Here is a 16,916-nt window from a genome sequence, read left to right on the forward strand (position 1 = left end):
ATCACCAAGGTGCATATGTGTGTACATGTATGTAGAATTTGGAATAGAACATTTATATATCCTCAGCTGTCGATATTTTGGCCCTTAATGTTTTGTTCGGAATGTTGTAGTCTTTCATCTCTATGTATCTCTTCATCAGGATCATATCCGGTTTAAAAAGCATATGTTTTATTTCGCTTATTTCCCCATCCTATATCACCCTCAACTAGCACCGCTGTGGCATTTGGAAGCAACGTGAAGGTTTTTGTATAAAGTATGCAGAGTGAAATTTAAGGAAAGGCTCTTACTCAAATAACGAGTCATAAAATATCCAAAGTGTTCCATGCGTGAGGCTGTAATGGTTGAGCATGTACATAGGGATGTATAAATGAAAGAACGTATAACTATAGCTATCCATCACACAGAGATTGCAGGGTTGATGAGATGGAGAATGACACAGACATCACAGCTCAATGACAGAGGGCAAATAAAGGAAAACAGATAACACTCAAACCTATAGCTCAAAATTAACTGTCTCTTTTCTGCAACTATGAAATAAATATTTTGTGATCATATTAGGGATTAGGGTTTTCCTCTTCCCTGGGTCATACCCAAAGTTAATTCATTTCCTCTGGCACATATGAAGAAAATAACTTCAGGAATCGACCTTTTTCAGCACAGGATATGGAAACGCGCTGTTACCCTAATGCATATTATCAAGAGTGTGTGAGAGCCCCAACAGGGACAACCCTCTCACTGTCGTTCAAATCTTCTATACATTTTGTGGATATAAGTCAGATGGAGGCCAAACAAGCATGACTAATTAAAAGTGCAAAAGCAACTTTGGATTCCTGGTCTTAGTATTTAACACAATCTCATTCTTTATTGTTGGAGAGGTGTATAAAAACAGAATTTCTGAAATAATATCCTTATTATAATGTTTTACACTACACATGATCTATTGAAGGATTAACTATTTGTAGCAGCTGACTTGAGTGCAAGGACAGATGGATTGATGAAATCAGCAAGCTTCTATAATCAAAGAAATACCTCATGGGGATTAAAAAGGCCACATTAAATGAAAAATGTGCAAAACAAAGACTCCAGCAAGTGGACACTAATAGTAAAGTCAGATGATAGAACCTGTATTTCTCCAGATATCACACTAATACAACTAGGTGATATTACACACATCACAGAGCTTTACAATTACAGAAACACTAGTAAAGTGCATTTTATTGGCAAAATGGAAGCCAGGGAAATCAGCAGATGTGCTGTGAACTATAGTAACTTTTTTAAAGAAATAAAGCCAATCAGAGCCCCAGCTTCTAACTCCATTAGACTCCATTCTGATTTCTGATTTTTTGGGATAATCAATGCAGCCTTTAAGGGAACTACTGTGTATCCAGTTCTTGACTGCATAGAGGAATTATTTACGACTCTTGCAAGGGAATTGACTCATTAGAAAGACCCAGAGGAGTATGGTCACTTTTAGATTCATGAGGCTGATATGGCTATTTATTTCCTACATAATGTTTTGCCCAATTAACTGATTTGTTAGAGTCTAATGATAGGGTTCATAACATCAAAATAGACTTTACAAGAGGTCGCTAAACGAACAATAATGCCACAGCACTAGGTTAGCATTGAAAGCGATAACAAACAAGGATGCCAGCATCTACTTTTTATATGTAAATTATAGTAGAGGATTTAATTGAATGCCCACATGAGACTGTGGAATAAACTTGTAGTTTACACCATCAGGTGCATTGGTGCAAGGACTGCAGACGCACACATAGATAAGAACACAGTTAATCCACCAGGCCACATTTTCTAGCAAGGAAACGGACTCAGACAAGATGGCACTTTGGCTCCAACTTTAGTCAACCTGTATATGTCTAATTTCCAAGTTCACTTACAGTCTCCTCACTGTGCCGCTCCTAAATTAGGTGGAGTTCTGGTCAGTTTGTTGGCCCATAGGAGCAATTTGGTCCTGGTGGATACCACTCCCATAGACCTACAGAATGTGCTGGAGATTTGCAACAAAGATAACATTTTAAGAATGTGGCTAGCAAACTTAGAAATAATAACCTTTGACAAGGTCAACTAAAAATTGTTCAGCACTAAATTAGAAATGTGTACTAACACCTCTGTTTAGAGGTAGCACATGGTAGATTGTTTGATCCTAAGGTATCCAATCACAACAAAAATTGATTCTATCTTGTGTTATAGTACTGGAGCACATGGGGAAATGTGTAAAATAAAAAACTGAAGTGAATATTATTGTAATTTATAGTCTAAGGGCCTGTTTATGATGTGGTTGGTGTATTCTTACCTATGTGTAAACTCCTGTTTATGCAAGGTTTGGAACTACAAGTTAAAGGGTATTTAACATATTTGATAATTACCGGATGTGTTAAATACCTCAAGGCTCATTAAATTTAGGCAGGTCATGTCAGTTTAGATGTAACATGGAAAAAGCATGCAGTATTTACCCTATCAAGCAGAATTTGGTGCATCAAAAACCCAAATCCTCATGTTATTCCCCATAAACTCATAATAGGTGCTACTTATCATGCACAATAAATAACATACCCTTTGGTATCGATATTTATCAGGTGCGCTAAATAGCACCTACCCTTGGAATCAGGACCTAGGTGTTTCAAGTCCTCGAGTTCGAATCACTTAAAGCTTTACTCTGGGGTGAAACATTGAAGAATATTTCATGTTTATAGGCAAAGTACTTTGAAAATATGTTATAGTCTAAGGGCTAAATTTACTAACCTTTCACACAGCACAGTGCAGTAAGTTACCTTGTCTACTGAGATATGGGACACTTCTACTCTGTTATAGCGCTGGCTCATTTCAGGCAGCTTATTGCCAGTGCAGGTACTTTTGCGCCACAATGCAAGGTAAATTGTGTTTGTGCAGGAAAGGGCACAAAACAATCTCCTAAGGCATTTTCCTCTTTCTATGTCTGCTGCAGAATTCAGTACACATAGAAAACGGAAATAAGAAAAAAAAATGTGCTCCACTTTACGCCATCCTGTGGGAGGCATAGTGGTTTTGTGCCATCCGAGGTGTACAAACCTTTGTAAGTATGGGATTTCATGAAATCCATGGGTGGATAAATAGGAACACCCATGCTCCACCCATGGAATGCCTCCCAGAATGAAATGCTATGCAATTCAGTGCAAGCCACTGCATTACGTTACATTTCTTTACAAAGCCATGCAAGGTGGCACAAATCGCCCCTGGCGTGGCTTGTAAGTATCTACTAACATTTTGATTCGTGGCTGTGCCAAAATGCATAATCGGACTTGAATGGGAGATATACCTAAGAACATTTCCATCAGCATTGATTGTCTGATCATTAAAGGGGGGGCGAGAGATGCATTTAAACAGTATAAGGCTGCAGCCAACACACTGCTTCTATGTTTTCATGCATCTACCCATTTGTAATTTCTACAAATTATTTTAGCAGCAGGTGCGCCATATTTACTGCTGCTGGATTCGAACTGCTTTTGATGCACTTCAGATATGCTTAAAAGGTTTGACCAATGTAATCTCTACAGCTGTAGTCAAATTACTGCGTCTGCCTTACAAATTCCTTCACATTCATCATTATAGGTTGTGATGATTATGCTTTTTAGATTAAGTACTGCCGAGTACCGCAAAGACTTCTGTCTTTTTTAATGAACGTTTTATTAAATGTTGTTAAAGATTTATCTTTATAGGAAATTTGTTGTGTTTATGCATGATATTACCGTGAACCGACTGCAATTAATATTTTATTGACGTAGTTAAACCAAAGTTTATTTAAATGATTTAACCAGTTCCTTTTGATGTTTAATGTGCTAGTGTAGTACAACATTCATCTCATGTAGAGGGACAGTGAGCAGGGCCAGACTGTAAACCAAAAGCATTCGTGGCAGAAATGCTCAAACCAGCCCCACTCCACAGTGCAACCTCTGTCTTTCTTTTCTTCTGGAGCAGAGTAAATATGGCTCCACCCTTGCTATTATCAATTAGGCCACATATATGTATATTAAAAGATGGAAGTGTCCATGTGGTATAACATTTCTAATGGAGTGAATTGCATTAAACCCTATAGAAAGTGCATTTGCTACATAATCTCATTTAAATGTGTGTGCGCTAATGCTTCTCTTGCAGTAACAATGAGATGTAGTATAGGTAAAAGTGTGTTTATAGCATTAATTAATCTTCATGTATTCATATATCTACTCAAGAGTATTTCGCATTTACTATGTAATAGAATATTAATTTACCAGAAATGCATTTACACTTATAATGTGATTGCCTATGTATTCATATTATGCAGTAGCACCGTGTATTGGAATTTTAGCTTTGCTCGTTTGACTAAAGGCCTTAAGCATTCCACAATATTTTGACCTCAGTAAATATTTTTCTTTTGGTGTAGTGTTTTTTCTATCTGTAGGAGGCTGGCAAGGTGATCTAATGAATGGAGAAAGGGTCATTGTTTGAAAAGATTAAGGGAGTCAAAGGCAATAAAAAATAATGAGCAGAAGGGAGGACTCTGCTGTCTGTGTGGAATGAGGAGAAGGAATATGAGATCATTCTAAATATGTGGATCAAAAAAGAAGAGTTACGAGTGTGCCAAGAGAGCACTGTTTGAAGGTGGTCCCTAACTGTATCTCTGAGACTGATTTAGAAAAGTCTTTTGTGGGTATAACTAGTTGATGCTCTTTGAGTTGGGGGGAGAGGTTCTTTCTAGATTAAGAGAGGTACAGATCTCTACACGTTACTCACATTACATGGCTTCATACTATGCAATACTTTGTTATAGGATAACATCTACAGATGTTCTCCTAAGCTAAAACCTTTCTATTCTTAAGGTTCTAATTAGGATTTCCCTTGACCACTTTTAGAGTAGGTTATCAGAGGAGTAGACATCCTCAAGCGTAATAGACCGGAGGCCCAAAACTTTCAATCTCAATATCATATTGTCTTTCTGATTCTCCACACTATTGTAAGTCCTCATTTAACATTTGTTGGTAATATACTTTTATGGAATGTTTCTGAGATTGAGTTATACTACTCTGGCTTTGAATCTGCTAAGAATCCACACTTTATCCTTTCATCAACTCTGATCACTACTGTGTAGCCACATGGGTGGCACTGTAATTGTGAATTTGAACTGAACGTAACTCTTTTATTCCTCAAGCACCCCAAATAGATTAAGCGCAGGTGAGTAGAGAAAAAGGGCCCATCACCCTCTGCATTAGCAAACTGTTAGCAGAGGAAAGTTAGGGTCTTGAGATAGAGAGTTAAAGGGTCTTTTGAAGAGATAGTTAATGTCCCAGCCCTGATCAGTCCTGGTCCAAAAGTCTGTGGTTTGATTCAGAAGATAGGCGGAATTCCAATGTTTTTTTTTTTTTTGAAAACTTTATTTTTCGTTTTAATACAAACAGTCAAATTGCACCCCCCTCCCCCGACATCAGAAATAAGCAGTACATACAGGTCCAAGCAGCAAGCATATACATATGTAGTACCTTGGAGTGAGGCAGGCCACCGGCCATAACGTGAGAGTATCCGGGACAGTCCCGCTCAGGATCAACCTCGCCTTCCTCACCTCCCCCCTCCCCCTCCGAAGATAGCGGGGAATACAGCTCCCCACTCGTTCCCTCCGACTCACTCTGTGGCGATTGCCCCTCCTCCGCCAACCCCTCCATACACAGAACTCGCCACGCCAGAAGGTCCCCCTGCAACTTCACGTCCCTCCTAGAGCACTGCATATGTGTTTCTTCCGCCAGCGACCATCCCCTCACATCCCTGAGCCACGTATCGAGCTCCGGGGCCTTCCGACCCATCCAGGTAATCGCGACCCTATGCCTCGCCAAAACCAACATTAACTGCAGCAATTTATAGGCTAGTCTCCGTTTCCTCGGTTTGGGAACCAGGGCTAACAGGCAGTGTAGGGGTGTCCGTTGGATTCGGAGGCCAGTGGCGGCCGCAACGCGGCCCACCACTCCTATCCAGAACTTCTCCACCAGCGAGCAGTCCCAGGCCAGGTGTAAAAATCCCGCCCTGGTGCGCCGCACCGAGGGCAGTCATCCCCCCTGCCCGTTCCAAACCTACTCAGCGCCTTCGGGGTAAGGTAAGTGCGATGCATGAAATTAAAATGGGTGAGCTTAAACCGCGCGTTACAGGATACTTTCCTCGTCAAGGCTCCGATTCGCGTTCGTTGTCCTTGCTCTAAAGGCTCTCCCAAATCCGCTTCCCACGCCGGAGGCTCCGGGGAGCCGAATCGCGTTTCATCGCCGCGTATAACAATGCAATTAATCTACGGCCCCGGACGCACGTCAGGATTACATTAAGAGTCTGCGTCATCGGGGGCATCTCCGGGCACTGCGGCCAGACCGAACGCACCACCGCTCGCAGCCCTTGATAATGTAGGTATTGTCCTCCCCGAAGACCATAAAATTCCTCCGCTTGCTCGAATGACAGGAAGGTCTCCGAGGGGTACAGGTCCGCCAACACTTCACAACCCCCCTCTCTCCAGTCCCGGTATGACACCTGGCGCTCTAGTTCCACCATGGGGGCCAGGATCCAAATTGGTAAATCCCTATGAAAGGGTGCCGCACCCAAGACCCGCTCGACAAACCGCTGCCATACCCGTGCCGTATGTGTCACCACGTAGGGCAGCGCAGCATCCGCCCCGACCCCCGCATCAAGGCCAAATGAAGGTCCTTCGCCGTGGCCCTGCCCGCCAGCAATCGCGTCTCCCACACATCCGTGTCTGCAAACCATCTGGCCGCCGGGAGGAGCTGCGCTGCGTAATAATATAAATCGAAACGTGGGGCCTCCAATCCCCCCTCTTCATAGGCGCGCACAACCGTCCTGAGGGCCACCCTACTGCGTCCCCCCGCCCAGAGCAAGGAGGTCCGTAGTGAATTAAGGGTCCAGAAAACCCTAGGAGGGAGAGGGCATAGCGTGTTCTGCAGGACGTACAAGGTCCGTGGCAGCATTACCATCTTGGCTACAGACAGGCGTCCCATTAGGGACAGCGGCAGGGCGTTCCAAAACGTCACAGACTGCCGCAGTGAGGTGAGTACCCGATCCATGTTCCGTGCGAGCGCCAATCCCTCCGTGGCGGCCACCTGAATACCCAAATACCGGAAACTCGCACGTTCCCAGCGCAACCCCAGCTCCGGCAGGTCCTCGCGGAATTCCAATGTTTAGTGGACCACCGACCACTTTGCATAGCTCGCGCTGCACTAGCGCTGTGTTTTTAACAACTGTCCCGTTTTGTATTTGGGTTTGTATTTTGTTGCTGCACTTACCCCTGCTTTTAATTGCATTGCCTCGTGCGGCTGCTTGTTTGTAGCGCGTGCCCTCTGGCCCCTCACTGCATTTAAAAAAAGCGCACTCTGCGCCTCAAAGCACCACCACTTTGGTGGGTCCGGGATCCGGGGATCGATCTTGGCTGCCATTTTGGCTTGGGGCATCACTCTCAGCGGCGGACGCCATCTTGGATCGGACTCGCGCGCATTGGGTGACGGGAGAGCCTACTTAAAGTCGCCTCCCCCGCGCAGCGGTACGCGCAGGTGGTAGCCCTCGCTTAGCCTGAGTCGTGCCAGAGTCCTGCCCGTCTGCGCTCGTCAGCGTCTCGGAGGCGGCGGGGCGGCTGAGGACTCTGATCGGAAGCGGGTAGTATGTTACATTATACCTCAGCCACGCTTCGAGCATTGCGCACTACATCTAGCCTGTGTCGTTCTGTTTTCCCCGGTCGACACAAGGGCAAACGCCGCTGCCCAGCGTGTGGCTGGTTGCCCACTAGGTCACTATGCTGTGCCCCTAGGGCTTCTAAAGTACATACGAAACATCTCTGCCTGCTGTTGAACACAAGATCGGTAGGTAGACATGCGCAGTTTATCTACGATCTTCTAGTCAGGGATAATCCCCTCTGCCTGCTCCTGACCGAAACTTGGCTGGGAGAGGCGTCCAATCCGGACATCTTTACTGCGATCCCTCCAACCTATAACATTTTTCGCCAAGACAGGGCAAAGGGTAGGGGGGGCGGAGTTGCTGTGGTGGTGAGGAAGAACATCTCTTGCTCTGTTCTTCCTGTTAATTCCATTGAGGGCTCTGAATCCCTCGGCTTCACGCATAGACTGTCTCCAGTTCAAGCACTCAAGGGTCTGTTGGTTTATAGGCCTCCTGGCCCGGTGGGCTCTTTCTGGGAGGACCTCCAGACAGCCATCTCGGAGCTGGCGCTGTCTGCACAGCACTGTTTGCTGGCAGGCGATTTTAACTTTCATCTCGATGTCACGGATGATCCGAATGGGGTTAAACTGCTGGATATTACATCTCCGCTTGGCTTGGCACCGTTTGTGTCAGGGCCTACACATGAGAGAGGGCATACCCTCGATCAAGTGTTCTCCTCTGTCCCTATTGTTGACATCGAAATACGGCCGGTGCTCTGGTCGGATCACAGCTTGATTGGGTTTTCCGTGTTGGAAAATGGGCGGTCTGACGTCTGCGCCCCCACGGTGCCCAGAGCGGCCTCGAGAGCGCTGCACAGAGTGACGCCTGATATGTTGGAGCAGGCGCTCATGGAACATCCCTGCCCCCTCTCGGGGGATCCGGAAACAGACACAGAGGCCCTGCAGCTATGGCTTACTGAGAGATTAGACGATCTTGCACCAAGGGGAACCCCCCGGTCCTCGGTGATACGGCAGTCGGCGCCGTGGTTTACGGAGGCGTTGCGTCTGACTCGCAGTCAATGCAAGGTTGCCGAGCGGGCCTGGCGCCTTCATTATGACGAGGAGGCCAAACTTACCTATAGATCGGCGGTGAAGGCCTACCATCGCGACATTTTGGGTGCCAAACGGGATTATCTTGCTAGGAGGATTGAGGCGGCGGCGAACTCCTGTAAGGAGATCTTCACGATTGTGAAGGAGTTCACGGCCCCCTCCTCCTACTCATCCCAGCCTGTTCCATCGGACGCGTGGGCATGTGATCTTGCCACTTTTTTCATCGACAAGATCAAGGCAATTCAGGCCTCCTTCTCGGAGAGCGTGGCGGAGGGTTGCTGTGGCCGTGGCGCCGGACTCGGAACATCGTCCCTGCCTACGGCAGTTCTGGCTGACTTTCCTCCTGTTTCCAGCGATATGTCCCGGGCCCTGCTGGCCAGTCTTAAATCTGGCTCCCCACTGGACCCCTGCCCTGCCAAATTTTTGGCCGGGATGGCGGCAGTGGTGAATCCCTTGGTCAACCCGACCCTCAATGCCTCCTTGAGGGAGGTGAGTGTCCCTCGCACCTGGAAAAGGGCGATGGTGATCCCCCTTCTGAAAAAGCCTGGCCTTGATGCCGAGGTTCTGGCCAATTACAGGCCAATTTCACTGCTCCCGGCCTTGGCTAAGATCACCGAGAAGCATGTGCATGGTGTATTGTCGAGCTTCTTGGAATCTAATAAACTGCTCCATCCATCCCAATCCGGGTTCCGTCCTAATTTTAGCACGGAAACGGCGTTGGTGGAGGTCTCTGAGATCATCAGGGAGACCTTGGATGTGGGTGGCAAGGCCATGCTAGTCATGTTGGACCTGTCGGCGGCCTTTGACACCGTCCCCCATGAGGCGCTCCTTGCCAGGCTTCATGACATCGGCCTTAGGGGGACGGTGTTCAGATGGTTTTCATCTTTTCTAGAGGGCCGCCGCCAGACGGTCTGGGTGTCCCAGAGCTCCGCCGAGATGCCGTCATTGGGAGTGGGGGTTCCCCAGGGGTCTGTATTGAGCCCGACATTGTTTAACATCTTTATGTCCCCCCTGGCGGCTGCGGTGGAGGCTTACGGAGCCCAGATCGTGTCCTACGCTGACGACACGCAACTCCTTTTCACATGTGCTAAAGATCAGCCATTTGATGGGAAGAGAATACGGGACTGTCTGGATATGGTCTTTGGCTGGTTCCAACGGAACAGCCTAAAGGCCAACTCCAGCAAGTCGGAGGTGCTATTCTTCGGCTGTGTCATCGATCCCGAGTGGCGGCAGTGGTGGCCGGCCGCCATGTGTCCCCCGGCGCAGTCTTCCTTGGTGGCCAGGAATCTCGGCGTTAAGCTTGACAACCAGCTTTCTCTTAGATCTCATGTTCTTGGCCTGGCTGGCACCTGTTTCGGGGTTCTGAAAATGCTCCGCAGGTTTCTTCCACTACTTTCTGCGGAGCATAGACGGATCACGGTGCAGGCGCTTATCGGATCCAGACTAGATGATGCTAATGCCCTTTTTTTGGGTCTTCCTGACTATTTGGTCCAGCGTCTGCAGGTGACACAGAACTCTGCGGCGTGCGCAATTTTTGGCTTACATAGACGCGCACGGGCTTCTGGTCTTCTGCAGACGCTGCACTGGCTCCCGATCCGAAAGCGGATTATGTTCAAATCCCTGACACTGGTACATAAAGCTTTGTTCGGCTCAGGTGCTGGCTATCTCCAGAAGAGATTGGCCTTTTATCGTCCTGCCCGCTCACTGCGCTCGGAATCCCTCTTCACGGTTGTGGTTCCACGCGTGAGGAAGGCACGGATCGGGGGGCGCTCTTTCAGCTACAAGGCCACCCAGCTGTGGAACTCGCTCCCACTGGCACTGCGCAGTACCTCCAACCTGCTTCAATTCAGGAAGAATTTGAAGACTTGGCTTTTTAATCTTTCTGTTTAAGCGGACTCTCTTCTTCTTTTCTTTTGCGCCTCTGCTCTTATTGTTATGTTGTTATACACTGTAGCTGTATGTGGAAAGCGCCGGGACGCTCTTTTAGAGTAGCCGAGCGCTATATAAACGCATTTTAACATAACATTTTAACATAACATAACAATAATAGCAGCCGAGGACTGACCATTAATAGGGTTGTGTGTATGACTTATCCTTAGCTTGCGGCGTTGTAATAATTGTGTAATGTCTGGTGGAGGTGAAGTGTATGTTGTTTGAATGTGGTGTTTAATGTGGTAAAACAGGTCTGACGTAGCCATAGATTCCAGTATGGTAATAAAGGTGTAGGAGACACCATGTTATGGTTGTCTGCTAGAGTTTTGTGGAGCCTTCGTCATTGGCAACCATATGGAAATAGGATTTCTATCTTTACTGAGGAGTACGATTAGTGCAGGGGACACTTGGCACAGGAGGATACTATACTAATCAGGGTGATTTACCGCAGGCCGAGATTTTGCTCAAATGTGTGTTTAAGGAGTAACTTCATGTGTGATAGTATTTTGTTGATGTCTTTAGTGAAGCAGACATTCATTATTTGTTGGTTTGTTGTTATTATATCTTATTTGATTGTATGTGTGCAGTTGAAAGGATGTGTTCATGTAAATTGTACAGGAGGGTTAACCCCTGCAAGGAGTGAGATTAACGTCACTGTGTGCCGTGCTGAGATTAGTAGGGTGGTGCAAAGCTGTGCTGCTATTTGTGGGTTACCTTCTAGGGTGTTGTGCTGGTATTGGTTGTTGACTATGGGACTAATTGGGTGAATAGTTGCTGTTCCCTTGTTTGAATTGAATAATTTTGAGTGTGATTGTTGAGATATCACACCAAAAATCAAGTGTTTTAGGGTGATATTGGAGATGGTTAGGGAAGAAGTATTTATTCCAGTTAGAGAGAAGAGGCACCACCTGAAGATACTGTAGGGCATTATATGGCGATAAAAGTAGGGCTGCACACATGTTTGGCTTAAACAATGGCACAGGATTATTCACAAAAAGGCCCACTGGTGTTTCCTCGCCATAGCACATATAACATATGGATCATTGAGAATTTGAAAAGGATTTTGTACGAAATTAAACCACAACCTGGACCTGCGTGATTGAAGCCCTCTAGAGAGAAAAAGATATATCAGTTGAGAGCTAGAAGGACAGTATGTACATAAGCAGATAAGATGGAAATAAATTATATCCATCATTAATGGGCGAGGAGTCTGGAAAAGAAGGATAAGAGAAGACAAAGAAAGAGAGGGGAAATGGGCTGAAGGAAACTGCTGAGGGAGAGGAAAGTAATGAAAGTGATTCTATGATTGTCTTTTAGATGTCTTATTGCGAAACCGTCTGCCTCCATACAATGAACCGCAATTGAGGGAAGGTGGGAGTGTAATGGTTAGTGGATGATCAGAGATTGCCACTGTGCCCATGAGCACAAGTTCTAATGCAGTTAGAGTTACTTCTATAAGTATAAATAAGAACAGGATACGAGGAAATGCAGGGACTTGTATGCCTAGCCACACTGCACCCCTGAATGTTTCTACAGCCTTGAGCATTCCAGATTCTCTTACGGTCCCAGTTACAATTGGTCCTGTAGTTTTTTTATTATAATATAATCCTAGTGCTACGTAAGGTGTTATTTGTGATTTGCCCATTACAAAAGAGGCAAGGCCTCCGGAGAAAGCTCCAACCAGATCCAGTGTGAAGTTTGTTCCCATGGTCCCAATCAACATAGTTCTCCTTGTGGAGCGAGTAAAGATCATCAGCGAGTCAGGAAGAAATTGGACCTTTAATGTCAGTTGCGTGAATGCCAGAATTGAGTTACTTCATATGGGAACCACCTTGGAATGAGCATCGTAGCATGCCAAAAACCAAGGTGTCATCCGAAGCTCCTGAAAGGTCTCACATATTGATGGACCATAATATAGGTGAGAGTTAAAAGCTCATAGGGACTTTTCAAATGTGACTGAGGATAGAGACACAAGTCTAGGGATGATTCGGTCAACCTTAAAAGTAAATTTGGTAAACGTTGTGAAATGAAAACTTGAACAAGATGAGATGATAAGTGAGAGTCTTGAGTTGTCTCAAATAGATACGTATCAACCACAGAGCTTCTATTTATGAGTAAGGATGCTACCTGAAGAGCGAGACTGGCTCATGAGAAACTAACTCAGTTGGCACAGAAGTACAAGGTAGATTTAGAGCGAAATACAACTCTACAGAAAAATCATCAACTTTGTTTTTCAGATCAAGATCTGCAAAACATAAGGATACCAGGGTTGAAGATGCAAATTAGAGAACTGCTTCAGTGCATTTGGATTGGGGTAACATTGGACAAGTGGGAAGTTGTCAAGGAACAAAGTTCTGAAGTGAAGAGTGTGGGGAATCACCTCCTCCTGTAGATGGAGGGCCAGGTACCATGATTTTATCTTTATGAGAAGTGCCTAGTGGAGGTTATGTTCATGTACATTGGAGTCAAAGTGATCTGGCGTTATTTACAAATGATTTCACTAAGTTGAGAGAGAAAGCTGTAGATTATAAACAGGTTGAGCGGTTTGTGAAAATTACAAAGGTGTTGTGGACAGATTTGTATGCTCGGTTTGATATCATGGTTCCAAGTGATTTGTGAGTAGAGTGTAAAATAGCTATAGAGTTGTCCAAAAGGGAACCGATGAGGGATCCGTTGACTAATGATCTGTCACCCATAGTGATGAGAAAATATAATCAGATAATGACATGGTTGAAGTCTAAAGTGTCACCCCAAGATATTGATTGGGTTAAAATTGATCATAACTCAGGCACCCAAGGAAATGATTTATTCATATTATGAGAGGCTGTTGCAATCATTTAAACAGTTTGGCAAGATGGACACATTGGAGCCCAATGATATGAGACATTTTGTGTCAGGGTTTCTGACAGGATTGGCACCTGCATCAGCATGATGATTGAACAGCATTTGATATGTTGGCAGAATAAGTCAGTTGATGAAATTTTGCTATGTTCAAAGTATTGAAATTATAGGATTCATATAAAGCAGAAAAAGTTGAAAATAAACCTTATCGGAGGACAGGATTGTATCCCAATGAGATTATCATGGGCAGGGTGATGAAACTGCCTGCAGTGCCCCTAAATGCTCTTGCCAATATAACTGATGACCTGATTCTTGACTAGTGAGAGGGAATGGCTGATGTGGTGAATTCTGGCCCTGCCTGATCAGAAGCAGTTCCACGACCTAAGTCTCGGTGACTGGGTTCTGGTCAAGAAACACGTGAGGAAAAGAGATCTGGAGCCTTGTTCGTAGGGGCCACACCAAGTGATCTTGGTCACCATGACAGCAGTGAAGTGCACAGGTCTCCTCAGCTGGGTGCACTCATGTCCCCTTGATGATATAACAGCACCAGGTTACTTGCCGGTAATATTCATTACTCCGAGTCGTAGCCCTCCCCGACCCAGTCCTAACTACATGAGCATAGCTCCTCCCACCAGAAACTCCCAAGCCACTCAAAACCCATCCATTCCCTCCTGGCCACACCCACACTCCGAGGCATATAGCCATGTGACCCACCTGCCCACATCCTGTACCACCAAGCACAAGAAGCCGAACAGGGAGGGAGGGATGGGAACCTGGACTGGGATGGGGGGGAGGGCTACGACTCGGAGTAATGAATATTACCGGTAAGTAACCGGACATTACCTCCTCGTCAGCCCTCCCCGTCCCAGTCCTAACTACATGAGCAGATATCAAAGCAAGAATCGGCTTTACTCAGTAGCAAAAACAGACTTTATTAAAGCACAGCTAAAAGTCACACCACAGGAGCAGAATGCAACATAGCGTTCCCAAACCCAGCAGACTCAGTCCCACCCACCACCAAACGATAATGGGACATAAAAGTGTGAGGAGAACTCCAGGTAGCAGCCCTGCAGATCTCTGTCATGGAAGCCCCCTGAAAGCAGGCCCAGGAAGCAGCCAACCCCCTAGTCGACTGCCCCTGAACAGAGCCCAGCGCCAACACACCACAAGCCTCATATGCAGCACCCACAGCCCAGCGCAGCAAATGACTGAGAGGACGCGCTTGAAACTCACCTGCCAAAGTTTTCGTTTGGTCTGTGCTACCGCGAGGGCATCGTCCGTTCTTGGGTGCGAATTCCGCCAAAAAGGTCCAGAGTGTCAGCACTTTGTTGCGAGGAGTACGAGCGGTCAAAGGACTTCATTTCCCAGAATCCCTAGCCCCGGGCGCCTTGCAGCAGTGTCATCAGCCGGCGCCGGGGAGTGGATTTAAGCACCTCGCCAGCACCGCAGCGCAGGACGCGCGCGGGCGAAGCACGGGCAAAGGGCGGGCCCTCTGTAGCCCTCAGGAGCCGAAGGAGGCCGGGCCGGGCTCACCCCCTTGACTCTTCCATCTAGCTCGTTGGGACATACGATTACATGAGTTGGCATCTACTTTTGTACTTTTTCCCCCTTTGTTCGTATGTGATCGCATGCATGTCCTATAGCGAGTTGTAGTACTCAATTTTGGTTAGCGTAATTTAAAGACAAAACACAGCGGTATCATTCTACCCATGGCTGGAGCAACTAAAAAGGGGACCCTAGATAGCTATCTAATTAGGGCCAACCCAGGATTAGACAAGGACGTCGCCCTTGCTGAACTAAGGGCACAGCGTCGTAGCTCCATTGAGCGTATCAAAAAGTTACCATTTTGTGCGGCTACTTCGCATTTAGCCACTTCCCCATCTGAGAGTTGTCACTCTCGCAATGACCATTCAGTTAACTCTAGTTATGATGATTTCCTAATTCCATCTCAAAATCCAACTTTTATATCGGAATTAATTGATGACCAACCTACCACTGTTTCACCTCTGCTCCCCGAACCACTTCCCGAGCCAGTGCTCCCTATTGAGTCATCGCCCCATGCTGCTGGGATTCCACCTCTAAAGGATAACTCATCTGGCCAACCTAAATTGCCAGATCCTCTACCTAGTAAAAGGAGAAAAAGAGGCAGCGTACTGTTAAGGAGCAAGAAAAAAATAAACCACTACACTGACTCGGTTTCAACTGCTAAGGGCCGTGCAACCTGTTCTGATAAAACATCTTTCCCAGTTACTTCCGTTCCTTGCTTTGCAAATGACACATCTATTGCGGAGGTACTGGGCAATGCAGAACAGCTACTTAGATCACTTATTCTACCTATTGTAGAGAGGTTAAAAGCAATAGATAATAAAAGACTGGATAATATTGAACTAACAATAGGAAATAACAGGGAATTAACTAAGGATTTTGCAAAACCAGTGTTGGCGTCCCCTTCTACTATAGCACCTGCTGCTCCACTTCCCACTGTATAATCTTTTAAACCTATCCCTCAAAACCAGACAGGTGTTAATAATTTAAATAATAAAAGCACAGGAAGAACTATTTCTCCTAAACCACAGCAATATTCTATTTTAAATAAAGTCAGAGAGTCTCTGAGGGAAGCTGACATAGTTCAAACAGGTCCAATACGTGATAAAATAGTTAGAATTCCCACCGAAAAGAAACGCAAGGGCCCGCAAATAGAATTGCCACCAGAAGCAGTCCCACTCGTAGTTGTCCTCGCGGGCGTCCCAATATTGAAGGAGGGGACATCTGAAGGCCATCTGCAGCTAAAAAACAAAGTCATACATTGGCTTAGCCAGAACCGCCCTCTCCCTATGTATATAAACGGTGAAATTTTACATGTACGGCGCCTTTCTTGGTTGGGAAACACTCCTAAGAACATAAATGGGGACATTGTAATAATCAACTTCAGAGATCCCAGAGCCGTCAGCCACATTCTCAACTGGTATACGAATAATGCGAGGTCTCATATCTCTACCTGGGAACTGACCTATTTTTACCCAAGACCTCAAGCAGTCTCTACTGTTAATCCAGGGGTTTAATTTTGCAATCAGTCCAACTTTGGTATTTCCCATGGCAATCGCTATGAGGCCCTAGCAAGTCTTGAAGATGTGGACTGACATAATTATTCCCAGGGTCCAAAAACAGTCAATCTAGAGCCAGGTTCTGATTTGCCTCTCCCTCCCAACTAGTTAAGTAATTTACCATCAGATGCAAGGGCTGGTATCTGTACTAATCCTCTTATCTCCCGTGATCGCCCGCCATTAATTAATCTTTCGGACGATACCTGGGGTAATCCCGGGAAGATACTTTCGTGGAATATTGCAGGGTTACTTTCTAAACTGG

General features: G+C 45.9%; 1 protein-coding gene across 2 annotated transcripts in view; it reads left to right on the top strand.

Annotated features, from left to right (window-relative positions):
* Nucleotides 1–16,916, top strand: part of LOC146789297 (calcitonin gene-related peptide type 1 receptor-like) — a 2,166,593-nt gene that overhangs the window by 936,226 nt on the left and 1,213,451 nt on the right. The gene's annotated exons all lie outside the window — the stretch shown is intronic.

Source organism: Triturus cristatus, chromosome 10, assembly GCF_964204655.1.
Source record: "Triturus cristatus chromosome 10, aTriCri1.1, whole genome shotgun sequence".
Taxonomy (NCBI): Eukaryota; Metazoa; Chordata; class Amphibia; order Caudata; family Salamandridae; genus Triturus; species Triturus cristatus.